At 52.2% G+C, this 23531-nt stretch overlaps 1 protein-coding gene across 1 annotated transcript in view; it reads right to left on the reverse strand.

The window, feature by feature from the left end:
• Positions 1–20856, reverse strand: part of LOC144752898 (patr class I histocompatibility antigen, A-2 alpha chain-like) — a 432525-nt gene extending 411669 nt beyond the window's left edge. Inside the window, exon 1 of the mRNA XM_078640723.1 lies at positions 20770–20856. The gene's annotated coding sequence lies outside the window, so the exon portion shown is untranslated. The remainder of the gene's footprint in view (positions 1–20769) is intronic.
• Positions 20857–23531: the final 2675 nt, after the last annotated feature.

Genomic DNA, 23531 nt, shown 5'->3' on the forward strand with positions numbered 1-23531 from the left:
TGACATTGCATTGGTGCAAGCCGCACTTTACGTGCTGCACCCGAATCTCGTGGGCTTTTCCTGACTTCAGCATTGCTAGTCCCGACTGCTCCCAGCGATTCCCTAGGCCCTAGGCCTAACCACTGTTCGATTGGTATCTCTTATACCACTTTCTTAATATATGGTTTGAGTGGCCACCTGCCCTCATCCATAATTGTGCAACTTTGTATGTTATACTGTGCTTGATTTAACGCTTGTGCCCCTTTGCTCATAAAGAGTACTGGGGATTATTTTAGAAATAAACACATATATTTTTATAATATATACTTGTTGTTGGAAGTGGGATCCCCGGCTGGCCAGGGCTTTCGCCAAAGTCAGTCAGAGACCACCACACCCAAGTCAGGGCAAGGGAGTTACACGCCAAGATAACCCCTACTCACCCTCTAGGTAACGTGGCGCGAGCAGCAAGGCTAAACTTGGAGGCGATGTAGGCTAAGTATTTGCGCACGCACCCCAGCAACAACAACCAAAGGCCCACCACAAAGGAAACTCCACACAAGGTTATATAAAAATAGCCTTTGTATTACACCAAAACACATTAGATAAAACACACACTTTACAATGTGCCAGAGGCACGGGCAGAATTTACAAGGGGATATGTACAAGACAGGGCCACCTGGACCACTGTCAGGAATCAGAAGTAGCACTTTCAGAAATAGCACTTAGTACATAGAATATAGCACAAAATAGCACACAACCAGTAATCACTGGTAACCAGGATCTCACTAGCACCACCTGTACTAGGGAGAAAACAACCACCTATGTATTACAATACCTGTAGGGGTGTAAGAGGAAAACACATGATGCAATGCATAACATTCATTCAGAGGTGTAAAGAGGAAAACACATGCTGCATCACAATACATTCAGAGGTGTAAGGAAATAACATTGCGCAAAACTTAGATCAGTCACCACCTGTGACTGTCCCTGTGTCCCAATGTCAGGGCCTAAACGTCGCAGTTGCCCACAAAGTGCTGGGCAACTGGTGCAGGGAAAGTTAGGGCAACGTTGGAGCCTCTCTGGGCTCAAGAACCACCACTGTGGCACTGCGGAGCCTCGCTGGGCTCCTGGACAAGTAAGGGGGCTGCTGAGCCTCTCTCAGGCCCTTCTTTCCAGGACCACTGGGCCCCAGAGCCTCTCAGGGCTCTCAAAACGAAAATGGGCAATGAGCCTTTCTCAGGGCTCTCACAAAACCAGCAGGCCCCCTAGAGCCTCTCTGGGCTCGGTAAACAAATAGCGCCTCGAGCCTCTCTGGCTCTAGTTGGAGTCCCCCTCTTGGGGACTCGAATTGCCCAGAAATGCCCCCTAAGAGCCTCGCTGGGCTCTTAAAACAATTGTGGCGCTTTTGAGCCTCCCTGGGCTCACAAAACGAATGGCACCCTCAGAGCCTCTCTGGGCTCAAAACACCAGGCTATGCCCCTGAGCCTCGCAGGCTCTAAACACAAGGGCGCGCTCTCGAGCCTCTCTGGGCTCATCAAGCAAAGGTTCAGCCGGTCGTTGGAGTCCTCAGTGGACTCGGGGATCACTTGAGGCCCCACAGGCCTCTCGGCACAAGTGACTCGCTCTGGAGGGGAGGGGCGGGCACTCACCGGTCTCGCGCCGTCTCCTCTGGCCGGCGGCTCTTCACAGGAGCTCCCGCTCCTCGGGGGCTCCCTTCTCACACTTCTCCCTCTCTCCAGGGCTCTCCCTCGTCCTCGGGAGCCCCGGCAGGCAGCAGCTTCCGCCTGCCTCTCTCCTGCCCTGTTCCTCTCAGTGACTGCACCGGGGCGCAGGGTAGGCTCCTGCCTGCTCCGGTGCTTCAAAACTGCCGCAGCTTCTCTGTGGGAGGCGGGGTAGGCTCCCGCCCTCCCTCTTCCGGTTCCGGTTGTCCCGGAGGCCCGCCTGACTTCCTGCTTCGAGGCCGCCAATGGCAGCGCGGCCCCGGGGGTGTGGAGGCGGGACTTCCGGGTCGCCGTAGGCAGCGCGGCGGCCCGGGTCTCCTGGGCTGCGGCGGTGATTTAAACACGGGGTGAGCTCCCGATAATAAAATAAATCACGCAAATATGCGGCGTGGGCAGCCGCTAGAGCAGCAAAATGCAGGGTGGGCACCTGCCTTACAAAAGCGCTCCCAGGCGCTGCTGATCAATATAAAGCGCTCTCAAGCGCTAGTGAGCACAAACCACAGCGCTCCCAGCGCTAGGACGAAATAAAGCGCTCTCAAGCGCTAGAGAGCACAAAATGCAGTGCTTCCAGGCGCTGGAAGCTAGCAAAGTCCAGGCAAAGTCCTTAGGTAGGCAGGGGGGACAAGGCTGGGCCCAGAGCCAGCACACTGGGTCTCCAGGCAGGGAGACACCCCAAGTGGCGGTCCTCTGGCCCAGCAGCAGCAACAGCAGCCCCCTCAGGATCCTGGAACAAGAACAACTTCAGTGGGGACACAGCCCCATTTTTATACAGTGCATTCCTTTGTTCAAGGGTGCAGAGTGGGGGCGGAACCAGTCGCAGCTGGTTCTTGAGTACTCTGTTTACCTCAACCACCCTCTCTATTCACTGGCAGGGCTTGGGTCATTAGACACACCACAGGGGGGCGGAGCCAGCATTGTGTGGGGAAAACCCAGCCCATCCAGGACACAGGTACACTCCTCCCACACATCACTCATGCTAATCTCCCACTCACCACCAGGCAGACCCATCCAGACTTCCTGGAGCCTGGCATGCCAGCCAGCTCCAGCCAATCACACGCCAGCACCCTCACAGCACACGTACAGCCATGTCTAGAAATGGCGCTTCGCTACTAGACACATACATGCTGCATACACCGTTGCGCAGCATTCACTCACACGAGTTCACACATACCAGACTCAAGCCTGTACACCCCACGCATCAGGAACTACCAGGGACACATACATTCCCCATGCATTCCTATGGGCGGGCAGGCCTAGCTCAGCACATGCACTCAGAGTGCGCACGCACTTTCCACTGGGACACAGTGAAAGTGCGCAGAATCCCAAAATCACCATCTCCAGGTCACCATTTCAAGCAAAAAGTCTAGGGGTGAACCTGCCCTAAGGGCCAAAGTCCAACATAACCCCCTTCCAGCCAAAACGCAGGGGAGACCAATCACCACCGTGATGGACTTCCCTGCTTGGGGCGATAGAACACGGACGCAGGCCCGCAACTGCAGGGACACCCTCCTGTTCTACGCCACGGTGAACCCATGGGATTCCCTCTAAACACACTGTCTGGACCAACTGGGCTACCCCACTGGTACTCCCAAGTTGTCCGCGGCCAGGACCAGGCCCTGGGCCACCCAGGTGCCACTGGTCCATGCCAATTCGCAGAGCGGGGGGTAGTAACCCCTGGCAAATAGGAGCCATTCTCCACTCTTCCTGTCTGCAAGACAGGACTAGACTGCCACTGGTACTCCAGCCTAGGGCCTACAACCTCAGGCGGACCAGGAGTCTCGGGGAAGGCTCTCCTCCCCCTACCTCTTCTCCTAGGGTTCCTCCTCCCTCTGCGAGGGGTACCCCTAGAACGCCATTCCAACCCAGGACTTATCCACTCAGGTTGCACCGGGGTCAGAGGTGGGCTCTCCCACCCTCTGCACCCCCTTCCAGAGGTCTGCCCTCTCCCACCTGGAGAAGTTCCTCTGGAAGAAGAACCGGTCAGGACACTGGTTACAGTCGTCCTACCCTTCAGGTCAGGCTGATCCTGAACCTGGCCTCCCAACCTCTGGTCTAGAACCTTCGGTGGAACAATTGCCTGGCACTCCAGGACTTCTGGGGATTCACTCGCAATCCCCCTGAGGCTAACAAATGTCACATCTGTTGCGTGACTGTCTGTCTGGCGCAGATCTCCCGCCCTCTGTCCACCTGACAGTGCGTGACGATCCCCCAGACCAGAAGTGGTGTCACCATGGTCACTACACGGGAACCTAGCCCAACTGGGTAGTCCCTGACCCACTGGTCCTTCCACTGGGGAACTCCCCCAATCACTCCTCACTCTGGACTCCTGTACCCTCCCTACCGGAGCGGTACTGCCAGACTCTAGAACCACAGGAGCTCTGGTTACAGACACTCCAGGTCCTCTACTCACTAGGAGATCCTCCTCAAGTGGACTAACAGGACAGCCTAGGTCCCCAACCTGGTGTTCCCTCAAGAAACCATCCAAGTCCTGAGGCAGGGCTTCGGGCGTCTGGGGAACCTTGGTCTCCCCCTCACTCCTGCTCCACTGAGCCAGGCAGTGAGCCCCTACACCCTCCTCGCTATCCTGGGACCTAGCTGGGCTACACTGAGCCTCCTCCACCACGCTGGGCTGGAAGATCCCTGAACCACTACTTTTGGAGTCACTCACCAATGACTCTAGAGAACCTCTGGCCCTTTCCCAGCGGTCGGCTTCCCTTGCCAGTAACTCTGTATCAGTAAATCCAACTTGCAACAGGTGTTGGCGCAACTCTGGCGAACAACCACTGAGCACCTGCTCTTTGACAATAAGATCAAACAAGACTTCAAAATCAGAGTCAGTGTGAACCTCTACCCAAGCCCACAGTGCTCCACAACATTCATCCTCAAACTTCTCCCACGACTGGTGAGGCAGCTTCCTACTGCCCCTGAATTTCAACCTATACTCCTCCTCTTGGGAAACAGGTACCAGACTGGGGGAACTGGGACTGGGATTTCCTACACTGGAATCTAAATAGCTGCCACCACTGGACCCAACCCTCCCTGGGGGATCCAGAAACTCAACACTGCGCGCAGGGGATAGTCTACCCTCCAGAGCTACTTCGCCTCTGGTGGAGGCCCTCTCAGCCTCCTCTATCCTTTCCTGCGCTAAGACCCTCTCGGTCTCTAGCTGTTGCTTTCTAATGCCCAGCTGTGCCATAGCCTGGGCATGCTCCAACCTGAGCCTCTCTAAAGCCAGCTGGTGCTCCCTTTCTCTCCTCCTATCTTCCAGCTCCTCTGGGGACAGGGAAAGGGATGAGGCGCTGCCTCCTATGCTGGACCCAGCAAGGGACTCCCTATCTATGGGGTCCTCACTATCTGCTGGCGTCCCTGTGCTATCATTTTCTTCCTCCTCTTCTGAATCTTCAGGGCTCCCCACAGACCCACCACCCTCCTGGTGTGAAGCCCGGGCCCTTTCCTCACTGCGCTCAAGGTCCCACTGACACTTTTGCCATAGGATCAGGCTGCTCCTAAGTTCGGACTGAGTGTCTAACTCATCCACCCCTATGTCTCTCTCTTCACAGAACCTTACCAACTCTCCCATACTGTATCTAAACAGATCACAGACATCAAAAGCAGGCACCATTCTGGCGGACGTTCTAGTGAAGAGATCACACAGGGAACCTAGGGGTCTGAGCTAACACAGGAGTACACAATTCACAAGGTATTCAGCAAGCTCTCTACCCCAGAGAACTCACACTCACTTGCCTAGTGCCACACACCATTCATCCACACACAACCCCCCCCTCGGACTAGTAAGGCAGTTTCTACCACCCCTGACTTCTCAACCTGACCACAAGTGACACAGGTACCAGACTCTGGGCGCGGGGCAGGGGAACAAATGCACTGGACACAATTGCACAATGATACCTTCAGGAGAAGAAAATATGAAACTTCCAAAAAAAACAATCCCCTTAAAATGTGGTCATCTAAAATGCAGAGTTTTGTGGTGCAGCCAGCCGCTACTAAGGTACAAGGCAAACACAAATCCTTATCCCACCGCTTGCCGCCAATGTTGGAAGTGGGATCCCCGGCTGGCCAGGGCTTTCGCCAAAGTCAGTCAGAGACCACCACACCCAAGTCAGGGCAAGGGAGTTACACGCCAAGATAACCCCTACTCACCCTCTAGGTAACGTGGCGCGAGCAGCAAGGCTAAACTTGGAGGCGATGTAGGCTAAGTATTTGCGCACGCACCCCAGCAACAACAACCAAAGGCCCACCACAAAGGAAACTCCACACAAGGTTATATAAAAATAGCCTTTGTATTACACCAAAACACATTAGATAAAACACACACTTTACAATGTGCCAGAGGCACGGGCAGAATTTACAAGGGGATATGTACAAGACAGGGCCACCTGGACCACTGTCAGGAATCAGAAGTAGCACTTTCAGAAATAGCACTTAGTACATAGAATATAGCACAAAATAGCACACAACCAGTAATCACTGGTAACCAGGATCTCACTAGCACCACCTGTACTAGGGAGAAAACAACCACCTATGTATTACAATACCTGTAGGGGTGTAAGAGGAAAACACATGATGCAATGCATAACATTCATTCAGAGGTGTAAAGAGGAAAACACATGCTGCATCACAATACATTCAGAGGTGTAAGGAAATAACATTGCGCAAAACTTAGATCAGTCACCACCTGTGACTGTCCCTGTGTCCCAATGTCAGGGCCTAAACGTCGCAGTTGCCCACAAAGTGCTGGGCAACTGGTGCAGGGAAAGTTAGGGCAACGTTGGAGCCTCTCTGGGCTCAAGAACCACCACTGTGGCACTGCGGAGCCTCGCTGGGCTCCTGGACAAGTAAGGGGGCTGCTGAGCCTCTCTCAGGCCCTTCTTTCCAGGACCACTGGGCCCCAGAGCCTCTCAGGGCTCTCAAAACGAAAATGGGCAATGAGCCTTTCTCAGGGCTCTCACAAAACCAGCAGGCCCCCTAGAGCCTCTCTGGGCTCGGTAAACAAATAGCGCCTCGAGCCTCTCTGGCTCTAGTTGGAGTCCCCCTCTTGGGGACTCGAATTGCCCAGAAATGCCCCCTAAGAGCCTCGCTGGGCTCTTAAAACAATTGTGGCGCTTTTGAGCCTCCCTGGGCTCACAAAACGAATGGCACCCTCAGAGCCTCTCTGGGCTCAAAACACCAGGCTATGCCCCTGAGCCTCGCAGGCTCTAAACACAAGGGCGCGCTCTCGAGCCTCTCTGGGCTCATCAAGCAAAGGTTCAGCCGGTCGTTGGAGTCCTCAGTGGACTCGGGGATCACTTGAGGCCCCACAGGCCTCTCGGCACAAGTGACTCGCTCTGGAGGGGAGGGGCGGGCACTCACCGGTCTCGCGCCGTCTCCTCTGGCCGGCGGCTCTTCACAGGAGCTCCCGCTCCTCGGGGGCTCCCTTCTCACACTTCTCCCTCTCTCCAGGGCTCTCCCTCGTCCTCGGGAGCCCCGGCAGGCAGCAGCTTCCGCCTGCCTCTCTCCTGCCCTGTTCCTCTCAGTGACTGCACCGGGGCGCAGGGTAGGCTCCTGCCTGCTCCGGTGCTTCAAAACTGCCGCAGCTTCTCTGTGGGAGGCGGGGTAGGCTCCCGCCCTCCCTCTTCCGGTTCCGGTTGTCCCGGAGGCCCGCCTGACTTCCTGCTTCGAGGCCGCCAATGGCAGCGCGGCCCCGGGGGTGTGGAGGCGGGACTTCCGGGTCGCCGTAGGCAGCGCGGCGGCCCGGGTCTCCTGGGCTGCGGCGGTGATTTAAACACGGGGTGAGCTCCCGATAATAAAATAAATCACGCAAATATGCGGCGTGGGCAGCCGCTAGAGCAGCAAAATGCAGGGTGGGCACCTGCCTTACAAAAGCGCTCCCAGGCGCTGCTGATCAATATAAAGCGCTCTCAAGCGCTAGTGAGCACAAACCACAGCGCTCCCAGCGCTAGGACGAAATAAAGCGCTCTCAAGCGCTAGAGAGCACAAAATGCAGTGCTTCCAGGCGCTGGAAGCTAGCAAAGTCCAGGCAAAGTCCTTAGGTAGGCAGGGGGGACAAGGCTGGGCCCAGAGCCAGCACACTGGGTCTCCAGGCAGGGAGACACCCCAAGTGGCGGTCCTCTGGCCCAGCAGCAGCAACAGCAGCCCCCTCAGGATCCTGGAACAAGAACAACTTCAGTGGGGACACAGCCCCATTTTTATACAGTGCATTCCTTTGTTCAAGGGTGCAGAGTGGGGGCGGAACCAGTCGCAGCTGGTTCTTGAGTACTCTGTTTACCTCAACCACCCTCTCTATTCACTGGCAGGGCTTGGGTCATTAGACACACCACAGGGGGGCGGAGCCAGCATTGTGTGGGGAAAACCCAGCCCATCCAGGACACAGGTACACTCCTCCCACACATCACTCATGCTAATCTCCCACTCACCACCAGGCAGACCCATCCAGACTTCCTGGAGCCTGGCATGCCAGCCAGCTCCAGCCAATCACACGCCAGCACCCTCACAGCACACGTACAGCCATGTCTAGAAATGGCGCTTCGCTACTAGACACATACATGCTGCATACACCGTTGCGCAGCATTCACTCACACGAGTTCACACATACCAGACTCAAGCCTGTACACCCCACGCATCAGGAACTACCAGGGACACATACATTCCCCATGCATTCCTATGGGCGGGCAGGCCTAGCTCAGCACATGCACTCAGAGTGCGCACGCACTTTCCACTGGGACACAGTGAAAGTGCGCAGAATCCCAAAATCACCATCTCCAGGTCACCATTTCAAGCAAAAAGTCTAGGGGTGAACCTGCCCTAAGGGCCAAAGTCCAACACTTGTGTGGTGTTCTTTCATTTGATATTACAGGACTGTGATTGGTAAAACAGCTCGCTTAACACGACCTCTTGAGTTAAGCCTTTAAGGCTGCTTAGTCCATGCTACCCCTAGGATAGCTTGTCTAATAAGGTTGACTTACAAGCAGACACCATAAGGGATTGTTTGGACTGATACAAGGTGGTTCCAGAATTGGAACCATCATATATCAGGCCAACTTCTCACATTGGTGCGCAGCGGTGGGATTTGAGCTTGCTGTTGTTTTACCATTGCAATCTTTTTATCAAATTGAAAGATCACATCAAGTACCTTAGGTACATATAAATCAAAAGCTTAGCATATTAAGTTCTATTGAATTTAGTATTTGTAGATTAAAGGGATTAGCACACCCTGACTACAACTCACTAGCAAGGTACAGTAGAAAAACACTTATGCCTAGATGCATCAACCTATTTAGGAAGTGCAAACGGTGCGAATCGCAAAATTCGGCCGTTTGCGATTCCTAAATAGGTGTCTGGGATGCATCAAGCATTTTTGGAAAATCACTATTTTTAGCGAATTCCAAAAATGCGATTGCTTTTAAGGAATCGCAAATTTGCGATTCCTTAAAAGCAATGCATGATTATTTTTAAAATTGCAATTTCGCAATTAGGGGGTGCGAATTACCACGAGTTTGAACCTCGTGGTAATTTGCAAAAATGTGTCAAAATGCCCAAACATGCATTTTTAAACACTTTCATGTTACAGACACACATGTCCTTAGCGAGACAGAAAAGGGGGTGGTGATGAACAGAGTGTCTGAATTAAGCAGACCACTCTTACCCAGTCCAAAGATCAGGGCTTGATCCATCACCGTTATTTATCTCACTGCCCCATCCCAGCTCAGAACCTGGCTATATGCAAATTAGTCTGTCCCTGGCCCAGTGCATCATGGGAACAGGGCAGACCAAACTACCAAGCCAATTCTTCACCAGAAAGGAGACAAGCTACCGGGGACCGGTTTCTGGCATTTCAGCCTCTTCGGCCCGGCTTGCTTGAATCCTGATGGAGCAGTGAGAAAGGGACTCATGTCTGAGTATACCCTGCCACACCTATAGTGGCCAAAAACGATACAGAAAAGGGGGTGGTGATGAACAGAGTGTCTGAATTAAGCAGACCACTCTTACCCAGTCCAAAGATCAGGGCTTGATCCATCACCGTTATTTATCTCACTGCCCCATCCCAGCTCAGAACCTGGCTATATGCAAATTAGTCTGTCCCTGGCCCAGTGCATCATGGGAACAGGGCAGACCAAACTACCAAGCCAATTCTTCACCAGAAAGGAGACAAGCTACCGGGGACCGGTTTCTGGCATTACAGCCTCTTCGGCCCGGCTTGCTTGAATCCTGATGGAGCAGTGAGAAAGGGACTCATGTCTGAGTATACCCTGCCACACCTATAGTGGCCAAAAACGATACAGAAAAGGGGGTGGTGATGAACAGAGTGTCTGAATTAAGCAGACCACTCTTACCCAGTCCAAAGATCAGGGCTTGATCCATCACCGTTATTTATCTCACTGTCCCATCCCAGCTCAGAACCTGGCTATATGCAAATTAGTCTGTCCCTGGCCCAGTGCATCATGGGAACAGGGCAGACCAAACTACCAAGCCAATTCTTCACCAGAAAGGAGACAAGCTACCGGGGACCGGTTTCTGGCATTTCAGCCTCTTCGGCCCGGCTTGCTTGAATCCTGATGGAGCAGTGAGAAAGGGACTCATGTCTGACTATACCCTGCCACACCTATAGTGGCCAAAAACGATACAGAAAAGGGGGTGGTGATGAACAGAGTGTCTGAATTAAGCAGACCACTCTTACCCAGTCCAAAGATCAGGGCTTGATCCATCACCGTTATTTATCTCACTGCCCCATCCCAGCTCAGAACCTGGCTATATGCAAATTAGTCTGTCCCTGGCCCAGTGCATCATGGGAACAGGGCAGACCAAACTACCAAGCCATTTCTTCACCAGAAAGGAGACAAGCTACCGGGGACCGGTTTCTGGCATTTCAGCCTCTTCGGCCCGGCTTGTTCGAATCCTGATGGAGCAGTGAGAAAGGGACTCATGTCTGAGTATACCCTGCCACACCTATAGTGGCCAAAAACGATACAGAAAAGGGGTGGTGATGAACAGAGTGTCTGAATTAAGCAGACCACTCTTACCCAGTCCAAAGATCAGGGCTTGATCCATCACCGTTATTTATCTCACTGCCCCATCCCAGCTCAGAACCTGGCTATATGCAAATTAGTCTGTCCCTGGCCCAGTGCATCATGGGAACAGGGCAGACCAAACTACCAAGCCAATTCTTCACCAGAAAGGAGACAAGCTACCGGGGACCGGTTTCTGGCATTTCAGCCTCTTCGGCCCGGCTTGCTTGAATCCTGATGGAGCAGTGAGAAAGGGACTCATGTCTGAGTATACCCTGCCACACCTATAGTGGCAAAAACCATACAGAAAAGGGGGTGGTGATGAACAGAGTGTCTGAATTAAGCAGACCACTCTTACCCAGTCCAAGGATCAGGGCTTGATCCATCACCGTTATTTATCTCACTGCCCCATCCCAGCTCAGAACCTGGCTATATGCAAATTAGTCTGTCCCTGGCCCAGTGCATCATGGGAACAGGGCAGACCAAACTACCAAGCCAATTCTTCACCAGAAAGGAGACAAGCTACCGGGGACCGGTTTCTGGCATTTCAGCCTCTTCGGCCCGGCTTGCTTGAATCCTGATGGAGCAGTGAGAAAGGGACTCATGTCTGAGTATACCCTGCCACACCTATAGTGGCCAAAAACGATACAGAAAAGGGGGTGGTGATGAACAGAGTGTCTGAATTAAGCAGACCACTCTTACCCAGTCCAAAGATCAGGGCTTGATCCATCACCATTATTTTTATACCTGACAAAGATTGTGCCCCCCTACACAGAAGGGGATGACATCCACAAGTGGATAACTGCTCTTGAGAGAGCCTGCATGGTACAGCAGGTTCCTGAAGAACAGTGGGCAGCAATCTTATGGTACTCCTTTTCAGAGAAAGGGAGAGATAAGCTCCTCGCTGTCAGACATGAGGATGCTAAAAACTACAAAGTCCTGAAGAGTGCTCTAATAGATGGGTTTGGCTTAACCACTGAACAGTACAGGTTAAAGTTCAGAGACTCCCAGAATACACAGGCACAGGACTGGACTGATTTTGTAGATTGTGCAACTAAGGCTCTGGAGGGTTGGCTACATGGCAGCAAAGTACATGACTTCACAGGATTGTATAATTTGATTATGAGGGAGCAGATCCTAAGTAATTGTCAGAACCAGCTCTTACACCAGCACCTGGTGGACTCAGATTTGACCTCTCCCCGAGAATTGGGAAAGAGGGCAGATAAATGGGTCAGAACCAGGATTAGGCCTAAGAATCAGGACCATAACCAGAAGAAGGAGTCTACCAAGCCTCAAGATAAGGGTGGGGATAAAAGTAAAGAAAAGACTTCCCTAGGGCCCCAAAACTCCAAGGATGGGGGTGGGTCCCAAGACACTTCATCAACTCAGAAAAATCCTTTTTGTCATGCCTGTAAGCAGGTTGGGCATTACAAAACAGACAACTGTTGTCCCAAGAATGGCAATAAAGAGAATATACCTGCAAAGCCAGCTCCAACACCTCCTGTTACTGTCAGCAGTAATCCCCCAGGAAGTGGGAGCACACCCAGGAATCTGGGTGGGTTTACTTTTGGAGCCCAGGTGGACCCTGGCCTATCCAGGTCCCCATCCCCAAATGATCTTGTTTATGAGATTGGCATGGGGTTTGCCAACTTCTCTGATTGCCCAAATACCTTGAGCAAATATAGACAAGAACCCATCATCAATGGTTTGAAAGTTGAAGCATTTAGAGACACAGAGGCTAGCATCACCATGGTGGCTGACTGTATAGTCCCCTCTAAGCAACTTTTACCTGGTGCCACATACCAGGTAACAAACATTGATGGCATCCAAACCAATCATCCCATGGCAGTAGTAAGTCTCAGCTGGGGAAGTGTCACTGGCCCAAAGAGAGTGGCAGTGTCACCTAACGTGCCTATAGACTGCCTACTGGGTAATGATTTAGAAATCTCAGCCTGGGCTGAGGTTGAACAGGAAATCCATTCTAGAATGGTAAACTCCAATGGAAAGGTTAGTGGGGCTGTACTGGCTATAGCCCCAATTCAAGATGTCCTTCCTGAAAATGTTGGTAGGGTTGTGCAAGACTCAGCCCCATCTTTTGCAGAAGCTCTTCCTAAACAGAATAGCAAAGCTGTTATGATAACAGCAGAAACCCAAACTGAGTCTCCACGGCCCAAACTCAAACAGATACGGTTGTTGTGAAGCCTGAAATGATGGATCACTCCACCCAAACTGAGAGCATGGAGGAGGAAGAGAAATCTTCCCCTCACCAGACATTAGGACAGGATCAGCCTCCTCAGGGAACTGATCTTACCCCTGATGAAGGAGCTGTCCCAGAGGTTGTTAGGCCTGGCCTGACAGAGCCTCTGATGGCAGTGGACCCTTCTCAGGTGGGACCCAGTCTGGAGCAGGTAACCTGCCCCTCTCTACCTTGCCTTAGTCAGCCCAGGGCTGCAGAGGACAAGAAGGACAGTGAGACCCAGAGGGCCCCCTGTCAAATAAAGCACCCCCATCAACAGATTAGGGGCACCAAAGCTAGCAGTCCTAGCCAGGTGAAAACTTTAAAAACTCCAGAGGGAGCCCCCTTAAAAGTAGTTAGGGACCTCCCACAGATGGATTCTGTTGGGCACAGCCAAACCTGGGACCCAAAGGGCCCACACCTGAACTGTCCCTCCAGCAAACCAAACAGAGGGACCCAGCCTCCAGATTTAGGTAGCCAGAGGTTGACCCTGAGAGCACAGTGCAACTCAGTTGAAGAGAGAAAGGCACACATGGTGGAAGATAATTGGAGGAAGCTGAGCCCCAAATTAGTGGAGCCTCACTTCAATACTCCATATCCAAACCAGCCTTTGACTTTGCATAAACACACCCAAGGTAGTGATTCCCTATGGTGGAGACCCTCTAATACCCCAAGGGTGAGGGACTGCTTAGTGGACCATGAGACAGGGGGTACCCATGCTAGTGCAGGTACTTCCTTATATGGCCACTCAGGCAATATAGGCTTACCTGGCCAAGGATAGCCTTATCTCCTTTCGTTTGGGGGGGGGGGGGGGGTTGTGTAGGAAGGTGGCTACCTGACTATGGTTACCCCAGATTTTTTGCCTTGTGTTTAGCTGGTTTTCGACTTAGTTGGCCTGGTTCCCTGCTAATCAGGGCCCCAGGCTATCTGATCTCTCTGTAAAATGGATTCCATGTACCCTAGGTACATAACTAGATTTGCTTGGGTCACCTTATCAGCCCCTGTACAGAGCACTATAGGTGCCCAGGGCATAGGTGCATCCAAGGCCTACCAGGGGCTGCAGCATATCTTTTGCCACCTCTGGCTGGCTATCTAAAATTGACACAACTGGCTGATCACTCAGCTGGGGCAAGTTGGTGTAATCACCTCTTGCTTAGATATAGTATACCTATATCTAAACCTATCTGGACACATATAAACCTGTGAGCCACTCCTATGGCAGGCCTTAACAATCCTGAAGGCAGAGTGCGTGGTTTAATGTGAGATGGTGCTCTAGCCTGAGCTGAGCCTGTCTGCAGCTGTCAGGACCAATTCCCTTAGCTGTTCCGGGATAATGCCAAACCATATACTATTAAGTGCATTATAATCCTCGCAGTTATATGTTAACTTTGGTTTGGCTTTATCAAAACATGTCGTGTAAGGTGTCATACGATTTGGAATACTACCCCCTCGACAGTCCTGTCGACGGGGATAGCATTCCACCCCTCTAGTGCGGTGAAGACATGTTACTTTGCTAAAACGCGGTTGATTTTTAAAAGAGCCTCAGATCCACAAAATGGATGCTTCTGCCACAGACACCTGTCTGACCTCCTGCTGCTGACCGAAACTCAGCAGAGGAGGCCTGGACAAAGGCTTTCCTGTCGCAGGGAGGTGTCACACCACCCCAGACAGGAGATAGTGGATTGTAGCAGGGAGGTTTGAAAGAAACCAGACACTGCCTGGGGAGCGCAAGGCTGCCCCTTTCATAATCCGGCCAAACCGGTTCTGGGGCACACCAGCCCCTGGCCCAGCGCGGCCTGGATCAAAGGAAAGGGGTGTATCCACCCCCTTTCTGGGTCCCACCCATAGAAGGGGACCTAGCAGGTAATCCAGCCCACCAGATTTGAATAAGAGTGGGAGCAGTGCCAATGCAACTCAGATTATCCTGACGAAACATAAGAAACGAAACTCTGGACCCTTCGACATCCTACTCAACGTAGAAGACTGAAGGATCTCCCTTGTGGTCAAGGAGTGACCACCCTGTGCAAACAGGCACCATCCAGCACCTCGACATCTGCTTTGTTGCAGTTCCCGCTGGAACTCGAGCAACAGAGATCAACGAGATCAAGCTTGTCTGCCTTCCTACAGCCCGATCCACAGTCCCTGCAGAGCTGAGACCCGTGGAGGCGACCGGAAGCGTGGGGCCCTCCCAGCGTCGACCACGAGACGCTGACCGTGCAGCCCACGAGTGACCCTTGAAGCTGTACACTAGGGTTTGAGAAGCCCCAACCCTGAGCCACTCTTGCATCGAAGTTCACCCCTCTACACTCGACAAGTGCTGCGTGGGGCCCTTCTGCTTGTCTTGGCTCGACGCGTCGGCCCGGTCACTTGCCAGCTGGCTTGTGGGCCCTGAGCCGACGAAAAACTAAAACCGACTTGCGATTCTGGTTCCTCCAGACTTGCACCAGCTCCTCTGAAAAGGAGCATCCGCTCTGACCCTCCTGGTTCGAGTGAGAAGCAATCTCCCAGTCCTGCGTGGATTGCTTTTGCCAAGTGTTGTTTGCTCCAATCTTGAAGCCGACTGCGCCGTCGGCGAGAGCCTGCGTGGGACAGATCGTGACCTGCTCCTGGATGTCGCAGATGCCCCAGAGCCCACGTGACAGTGGAGAGAAGCTCCTTGACGACCACCTGATTGCGCCCGACATTGCCTGGTTCCGTCCTGGTTCCACCCTGGTCACTGCTGAGTGACCCAGACTCTGTCCCCTCTGCTTTCAGGTACTTTACGGCTCTGATCCACCCTTGGATCACACCGGACACTTCTACTTCACAGCTCCTGCAGCATCTTTAGCTCCAAGCACCCAGAACCTGCGTGACGAAACCCGACGCCAATTCGACCCTATGCACCCGCTTCCTGTGGGTGAGGTAACATTGCAACGCCGGTGTTCCCACACTGGTACACACCTCTAGGGTCTGTGTCTAAAGTTTTGTCCTTGTAGGTTCAGCGGAAGTATCTTTAAACTCTCTTTGTGTAACTTTTACGCACCATTGACTTTACATTGGTGCAAGCCGCACTTTACGTGCTGCACCCGAATCCCGTGGGCTTTTCCTGACTTCAGCATTGCGAGTCCCGACTGCTCCCAGCGATTCCCTAGGCCCTAGGCCTAACCACTGTTCGATTGGTATCTCTTATACCACTTTCTTAATATATGGTTTGAGTGGCCACCTGCCCTCATCCATAATTGTGCAACTTTGTATGTTATATTGTGCTTTTGATTTATCGCTTGTGCCCCTTTGCTCATAAAGAGTACTGGGGATTAATTTAGAAATAAACACATATATTTTTATAATATATACTTGTGTGGTGTCCTTTCATTTGATATTACAGGACTGTGATTGGTGAAACAGCTCGCTTAACACGACCTCTTGAGTTAAGCCTTTAAGGCTGCTTAGTCCATGCTACCCCTAGGATAGCTTGTCTAATAAGGTTGACTTACAATCAGACACCATAAGGGATTGTTTGGACTGATACAAGGTGGTTCCAGAATTGGAAACATCATATATTAGGCCAACTTCTCACATCCGCCCTAAGGGCTCACCTGCACTCCAGCTGTCTCAGGAGCTCTGCCCTAAGCTCTCACCTGCACTCCAGCTGTCTCAGGAGCTCTGCCCCAAGGGGCTCACCTGCTCTCCAGTTGCCTTAGGAGCTCCGCCCTAAGGTTTCACCTGCACTCCAGCTGTCTCAGGAGCTCCGCCCTAAGGGTTCACCTGCACTCCAGCTGTCTCAGGAGCTCCACCCTAAGGGCTCGCCTTCACTCCAGCTGTCTCAGGAGCTCCACCCTAAGGGCTCACCTGCACTCCAGCTGTCTCAGGAGCTCCGTCCTAAGGGGTCACCTGCACTCCAGCTGTCTCAGGAGCTCCGCCCTAAGGGCTCGCCTGCACTCCAGCTGTCTCAGGAGCTCCGGCCTAAGGGGTCACCCACTCTCCAGCTGTCTCAAGAGCTCTGCCCTAAGAGGTCACCTGACCTTCGGATGTCTCAGGAGCTCTGCCCTAAGAGTTCATCTGACCTTCAGATGTCTCAGGAGCTCCGCCCCAAGAGGTCACCTGCACTCCAGCTGTATCAGGAGCTCCGCCCTAAGAGGTCACCTGACCTTCGGATGTCTCAGGAGCTCAGCCCTAAGGGCTCACCTACACTCCAGCAGTCTCAGGAGCTCCACCCTAAGGGCTCACCCACTCTCCAGCTGTCTCAGGAGCTCCACCCTAAGGGCTCCCCTGCACTCCAGCTGTCTCAGGAGCTCCGCACTAAGAGGTCACCTGCACTCCAGCTGTGTCAGGAGCTCCACCCTAAGGGCTCACCCACTCTCCAGCTGTCTCAAGAGCTCCGCCCTAAGAGGTCACCTGACCTTCGGATGTCTCAGGAGCTCTGCCCTAAGAGTTCATCTGACCTTTGGATGTCTGAGGAGCTCCACCCTAAGAGGTCACCTGACCTTCAGATGTCTCAGGAGGTCTGCCCCAAGAGGTCACCTGCACTCCAGCTGTCTCAGGAGCTCCGTCCTATGAGGTCACCTGACCTTCGGATGTCTCAGGAGCTCCGCCCTAAGAGGTCGCCTGCACTCCAGATGTCTCAGGACCTCCGCCCTGAGAGGTCACCTGCACTCTAGCTGTCTCAGGAGCTCCGTCTTAAGAGGTCACCTGCACTCCAGCTGTCTCAGGATCTCCACCCTAAGAGGTAAACTGACCTTCGGATGTCTGAGGAGCTCCGGCCTAAGGGGTCACCTGCACTCCAGTTATCTCAGGAGCTCCGCCCTAAGAGGTTACCTGCACTCCAGCTGTCTCAGGAGCTCTGCCCTAAGAGGTCACCTGCACTCCAGCTGTCTCAAGAGCTCCGCCCTAATGGCTCAACTGCACTCCAGCTGTCTCAGGAGCTCCGCCCTAAGAGGTCACCTGCACACCAGCTGTCTAATAGCTCCGCCCTAAGGGGTCACCTGTACTCCAGCTGTCTCAGGAGCTCCACCCTAAGGGCTCATCCGGACTCAAGCTGTCTCAGGAGCTCCGCCCTAAGGGCTCACCTGCACTCCAGCTGTCTCAGGAGTTCCATCCTAAGGGCTCGCCTGCACTCCAGCTGTCTCAGGAGCTCCGCCCTAAGGGCTCACCTGCACTCCAGCTGTCTCAGGAGCTCCATCCTAAGGGCTCGCTTGCACTCCAGCTGTCTCAGGAGCTCTGCCCTAAGAGGTCACCTGCACACCAGCTGTCTTAGGAGCTCCGCCCTAAGGGGTCACCTGTACTCCAGCTGTCTCAGGAGCTCCACCCTAAGGGCTCATCCGGACTCAAGCTGTCTCAGGAGCTCCGCCCTAAGGGCTCACCTGCACTCCAGCTGTCTCAGGAGCTCCGCCCTAAGGGCTCTCCTGCACTCCAGCTGTCTCAGGAGCTCCGCCCTAAGAAGTCACCTGCACTCCAGCTGTCTCAGGAGCTCCGCCCTAAGAGGTCACCTGCACTCCAGCTGTCTCAGGAGCTCCACCCTAAGGGCTCACCTGCACTCAAGCTGTCTCAGGAGCTCCGCCCTAAGGGCTCGCCTGCACTCCAGCTGTCTCAGGAGCTCCGCCCTAAGGGGTCACCTGCACTCCAGCTGTCTCAGGAGCTCCATCCTAAGGGCTCGCTTGCACTCCAGCTGTCTCAGGAGCTCCGCCCTAAGGGCTCACCTGCACTCCAGCTGTCTCAGGAGCTCCATCCTAAGGGCTCACCTGCACTCCAGCTGTCTCAGGAGCTCCATCCTAAGGGCTCGCTTGCACTCCAGCTGTCTCAGGAGCTCTGCCCTAAGAGGTCACCTGCACACCAGCTGTCTTAGGAGCTCCGCCCTAAGGGGTCACCTGTACTCCAGCTGTCTCAGGAGCTCCACCCTAAGGGCTCATCCGGACTCAAGCTGTCTCAGGAGCTCCACCCTAAGGGCTCACCTGCACTCCAGCTGTCTCAGGAGCTCCGCCCTAAGGGCTCTCCTGCACTCCAGCTGTCTCAGGAGCTCCGCCCTAAGAAGTCACCTGCACTCCAGCTGTCTCAGGAGCTCCGCCCTAAGAGGTCACCTGCACTCCAGCTGTCTCAGGAGCTCCACCCTAAGGGCTCACCTGCACTCAAGCTGTCTCAGGAGCTCCGCCCTAAGGGCTCGCCTGCACTCCAGCTGTCTCAGGAGCTCCGCCCTAAGGGGTCACCTGCACTCCAGCTGTCTCAGGAGCTCCATCCTAAGGGCTCGCTTGCACTCCAGCTGTCTCAGGAGCTCCGCCCTAAGGGCTCACCTGCACTCAAGCTGTCTCAGGAGCTCCACCCTAAGGGCTCACCTGCACTCAAGCTGTCTCAGGAGCTCCGCCCTAAGGGCTCGCCTGCACTCCAGCTGTCTCAGGAGCTCCATCCTAAGGGCTCGCCTGCACTCCAGCTGTCTCAGGAGCTCCATCCTAAGGGCTCACCTGCACTCCAGCTGTCTCAGGAGGTCTATCCTGTAGCGCGAAAAAGGAGGTTTAGAGAGGAGGAAGAGAAGAGGGAGAGGTGAGGAGAGGGGGTGGAGGGAGAGAGGAGGGTAAAGTGGATGGCTAGAGGTGGGGGCAGGTCTGTAAGTGGGCCGGGTCTCCCGGTGCTGAACACCGGCAGTTGTTATGGGGTGGGGGGGGGGCTGGAAACGGGTCTCTATCGGGCTCTGTTGTGAGCCTTTGCAAAGGCGACTGCAGTGACAGCAGGCACGTCGACGTGCGCTGCTCACGCTGCTCACTTCTCACCAGCGAAGAAGTTACGGCATGACGTCATGCCAGGGGAGCTTTGTAGGGGAAGGGAAATCCTTTAAAGAGTCATTTTCTCTCTGGATTTCTCTTCTCTTTTTGAATCTCAGGAGCAGCAACACTGTTGTGGTGTCACCAGGGCTTCAAGTCGAAGCTTTTTCAATAATAGATGTAACAAGCCATAGTTGCTGCTTATTTATCTTATGCAAGTAACAACCATTGACAAAGCCAATGGTACTGACTTGTTCTAGGTATGATGTTACTTGTATCATATATCTGGATGCAAGGACAGAAAGAGCAAAATAAAAGTCGGGCGGCACACTATGCTATTTTAGAAAACAATGGTGCTTAGTGTGAGAGTATATAGTGGAAAAAGATGATATAGACCTGGATGTGTTCTATATGAGTCCAAAGTCCAGACGGACATGGATTTTTAATGTTTCAATTTTTAATTCAAGTAAGGATATAATAGAAGAACAGCAATGAAACTGGACACAATCCTGCATCCGGTACAAAAATATGAAACTGACACGAATGTCACAAATAAATGAACACAAACAAACTACAAAAATACAGGCAAGAACTGGAGCTGCGGTCGCTTGTATTAATCATACAGTGTGACAAGCTGAACCGAATAGTAACCACAATTTATGCAAAATAGAACATGTGGTATTGTCGCGTAACTTTAAAATGGTACCACATGTTTTTGTACCGGATGCAGGATTGTGTCCCGTTTCATTGCTGTTCATCTATTATATCCTTACTTGAATTACAAATTGAAACATTAAAAATCCATGTCCGGCTGGACATTGGACTCATATAGAACCCATCCTGGTCTATATTATCTTTTTCCACTATATTCTCTCACACTAAGGACCATTGTTTTCTAAAATAATTGATACCCAGTGTCCTTAGAGACCCCTGGGGTCCCCTTGTTTCTTAAAAGGCACACTCTGCTAAGCACGGATTTTTAGTTATGGTGTTTTTAAGCCACGCACTTAATTACATTTGCCACGCTCCTTTGAGAGACCCCACAGTTGTTTCATCCCACTTAAAGCCCTGGGTGGGGCCTCTACCTGGTCCGTCCTGCTCCTGTCGCTCCTCACCCTCTTCTCTTCTTCTCTCTCTGGTTCCTCGGTGTCTGCACCCCAGGGGGCTGTCACTGGTCGCGGAGGACGGAGCTCCAGGCGCTACCTCGCCTGACGGGTAGGTCCTGCGCTGACTTATATACACCAGTGATCAGGTGTCCTCGAGCACCGCCCTAACGGCTCACCTGCACTTCAGGTATTCTTGGAAGCTCACAGCGCGGCCTCACCTCTCACGGGTAGGGCCGGGGCTGAGTCACATATACACTAGTGGCCAGATGTCCCACGAACAGGGAGCGAGAGGGGAGGAGGGAGGGGGCCTCTACCTGGCCCGTCCTGCCCCTTTCCCTCCTCCCTCTGTGGTTCCTCAGAGTATGCTTGACTCTAAGGTGCCACTGACAGACGAGGACGGCGCTCCAGGCGCTATCTGACGTCACGGTTAGGGCCGGTGTTGTATCACATCCCCTGGTGTCCCAGGAGCTCCTTCCTAAGCGCTCACATGCTCTCCTCCTGTCTCCACAGCTCACCGGCTGCCGGCTGCACCGCTTGCTCAAGCGCTTCCCCAGCTCCCTAGGCGCTTCACAGCGCAGTGCGCGGCAAACTTCACACCAATGAATGCGCGCTCCGGTGAGCGGTGATATTCAGTGTCCCCTGACCGGCGGCACTCTCAGGAGAAAGGAACTGAAAGTACCGGCTTTTGGGCGCTATCACCATTAACGGCCTTCAATTATTTACAGCTCCTTCACTTCAGTCAGTAAATCTTTATTTCGATGATTAAAACCCATCATAAAAAATACATTTTACAGATAAAAATACATTAAATTTACATAACTGAACTGTATTTAAAAACAAAGTTTATACAATTATAAAAACATATTGTTATATACATCATTGCTTAACCTCTTGTGTTTCTTAATCTCACTGCTACTTTTAAAAAGTTCATAACAGAGCATAAAGTGCGCATATCATTTGCTCTTTGTTAAAACAGTAGCGCGGTTTTAGCATGGCGAAATTGTGCCTCTTTAAGGATATCCACCAAAAATCTACGTCGGGGAATTTGATAAAATGAACACAAAAGTACAAAATGAAGGGTGTCCTGCGGAGACCTATTGTCGCAGCCGCAGGCACCCTTCTGCTCAATTGTTAGAGTAAAACCAGATGGGTAAGATAAAATATTGGGTAACAGATTGAGCCTAAAACGACACATTAAAATCATGTCCTGCTGGTTGTACATCAAGAACAGATAGGGTTCCATGCCCTCTCCATTACTTACTAGACAATGTGCCGTTACTGATCTCTTTAATAGTTCAGAGCCTGATCTACAAAATGCAAATTTTTCTAGCAACAGTTTTTTAATTCGGAATTTTCAGGAGGTGGAAATTGAAGTCGGGTTGCTAAAGAGGTTATGCTGGTCTATATCTTCTAACATGACCTTAACATAGTTTTGCCAAAGGATTAGCAACCCCTTATCCCTTTGTAGACAGTCATCTGCAATTAGTCTACTTAATTCTGCCTCAGGGTTTACCCAAATTCTGAGCCATGCCATAATGGGCCTCACCTTTACCTGGTCTGAAATGTATGGGGTCCCAAGTTCACGTTGTGCAATTTCGGCTGGGCTACTCTGTGGAATCTTTAAGATCCTACGGAGGAATTTGTCTTCCTCCAGCTGTAAGTGTTTTGCATCCCTGAAACCCCATACCTCTGCTCCGTACAATGCTTTTGCAGTGCTTATGGAGCCATAAAGACACATTACTTGTTCTGGTGACCAGCGGCCCAACCTTCAGGCAAAATTTAATATCGCACCGTTTGAGGAGACCAGTTTTGTGCAGCGTTCATCAACCAGAGAGTTAAACTTTAGCCCCCCATCAAATAGAAGGCCCAAATAGGGAAAAGTGCTTACAGTTTCTAATATGTGAGTCCCTATCTTAAATATGAATTTCCTGGTGGGCCTTTTACCAGCCACCATCACAAAGGACTTGCTCAGGTTCACGGATAGGTCTAAGTTTCCCATGAACTTTACAAATCCATCAATAAGATATTGTAAGCTCCGTGACGTGCGTGCAAGCAGGACCGCGTCATCTGCGTACAGCAGTACCGGAATTTGGCGCCTTCCTGCTTTAGGGCAATCTACATTCAGGGCAGTCAGGGTTCTCTCTACGTCGTTAATGTACAGTGAGAACAAGAAGGGAGCAAGGATACACCCTTGTCTCGCACCACTGGTGCACGGAAAGGGATCCGTGCTCCCCCCCCTCCGTGCTAAAGCGAATCCTGGCAGTGGTGTTCCAATGTAGTTCTCTAAGGATATTAATAAGTCCGGGATCTATTCCCAGGTTATTCATCATGGCCCCCAGTTTGTTCCTATTTACATTATCGAAGGCTGCAGCCAGATCCATAAATCCCATATAAATAGTTTCATTACTTGCTTTTGTGTATTTAGCGGTCAGTAAATATAGATTAAGACACTGATCGCTTGTTGATTTACCCGATCTAAAGCCGTACTGAGTGTCTACTATGGTATGATGCTCTTCTGTCCAATCCATCAGACGATACAGTACCACACAACCCAATATTTTGGCAGAGACATCAATCAGCGATATTGGTCTATAGCATTGGGGATTGTCCCTACTCCCCTTCTTGAAAATAGGGACAATTAATGCAGTAGACCAAGATCGCGGGAGCCCAGATTTAATGGCTGCATTTAGAACCCTTGTCATGATTGGAGCCCATAGATCCACATTACTTAAATATAGATC

This window comes from Lissotriton helveticus, chromosome 5_1 (genome assembly GCF_964261635.1).
Source record: "Lissotriton helveticus chromosome 5_1, aLisHel1.1, whole genome shotgun sequence".
Lineage (NCBI taxonomy): Eukaryota > Metazoa > Chordata > Amphibia > Caudata > Salamandridae > Lissotriton > Lissotriton helveticus.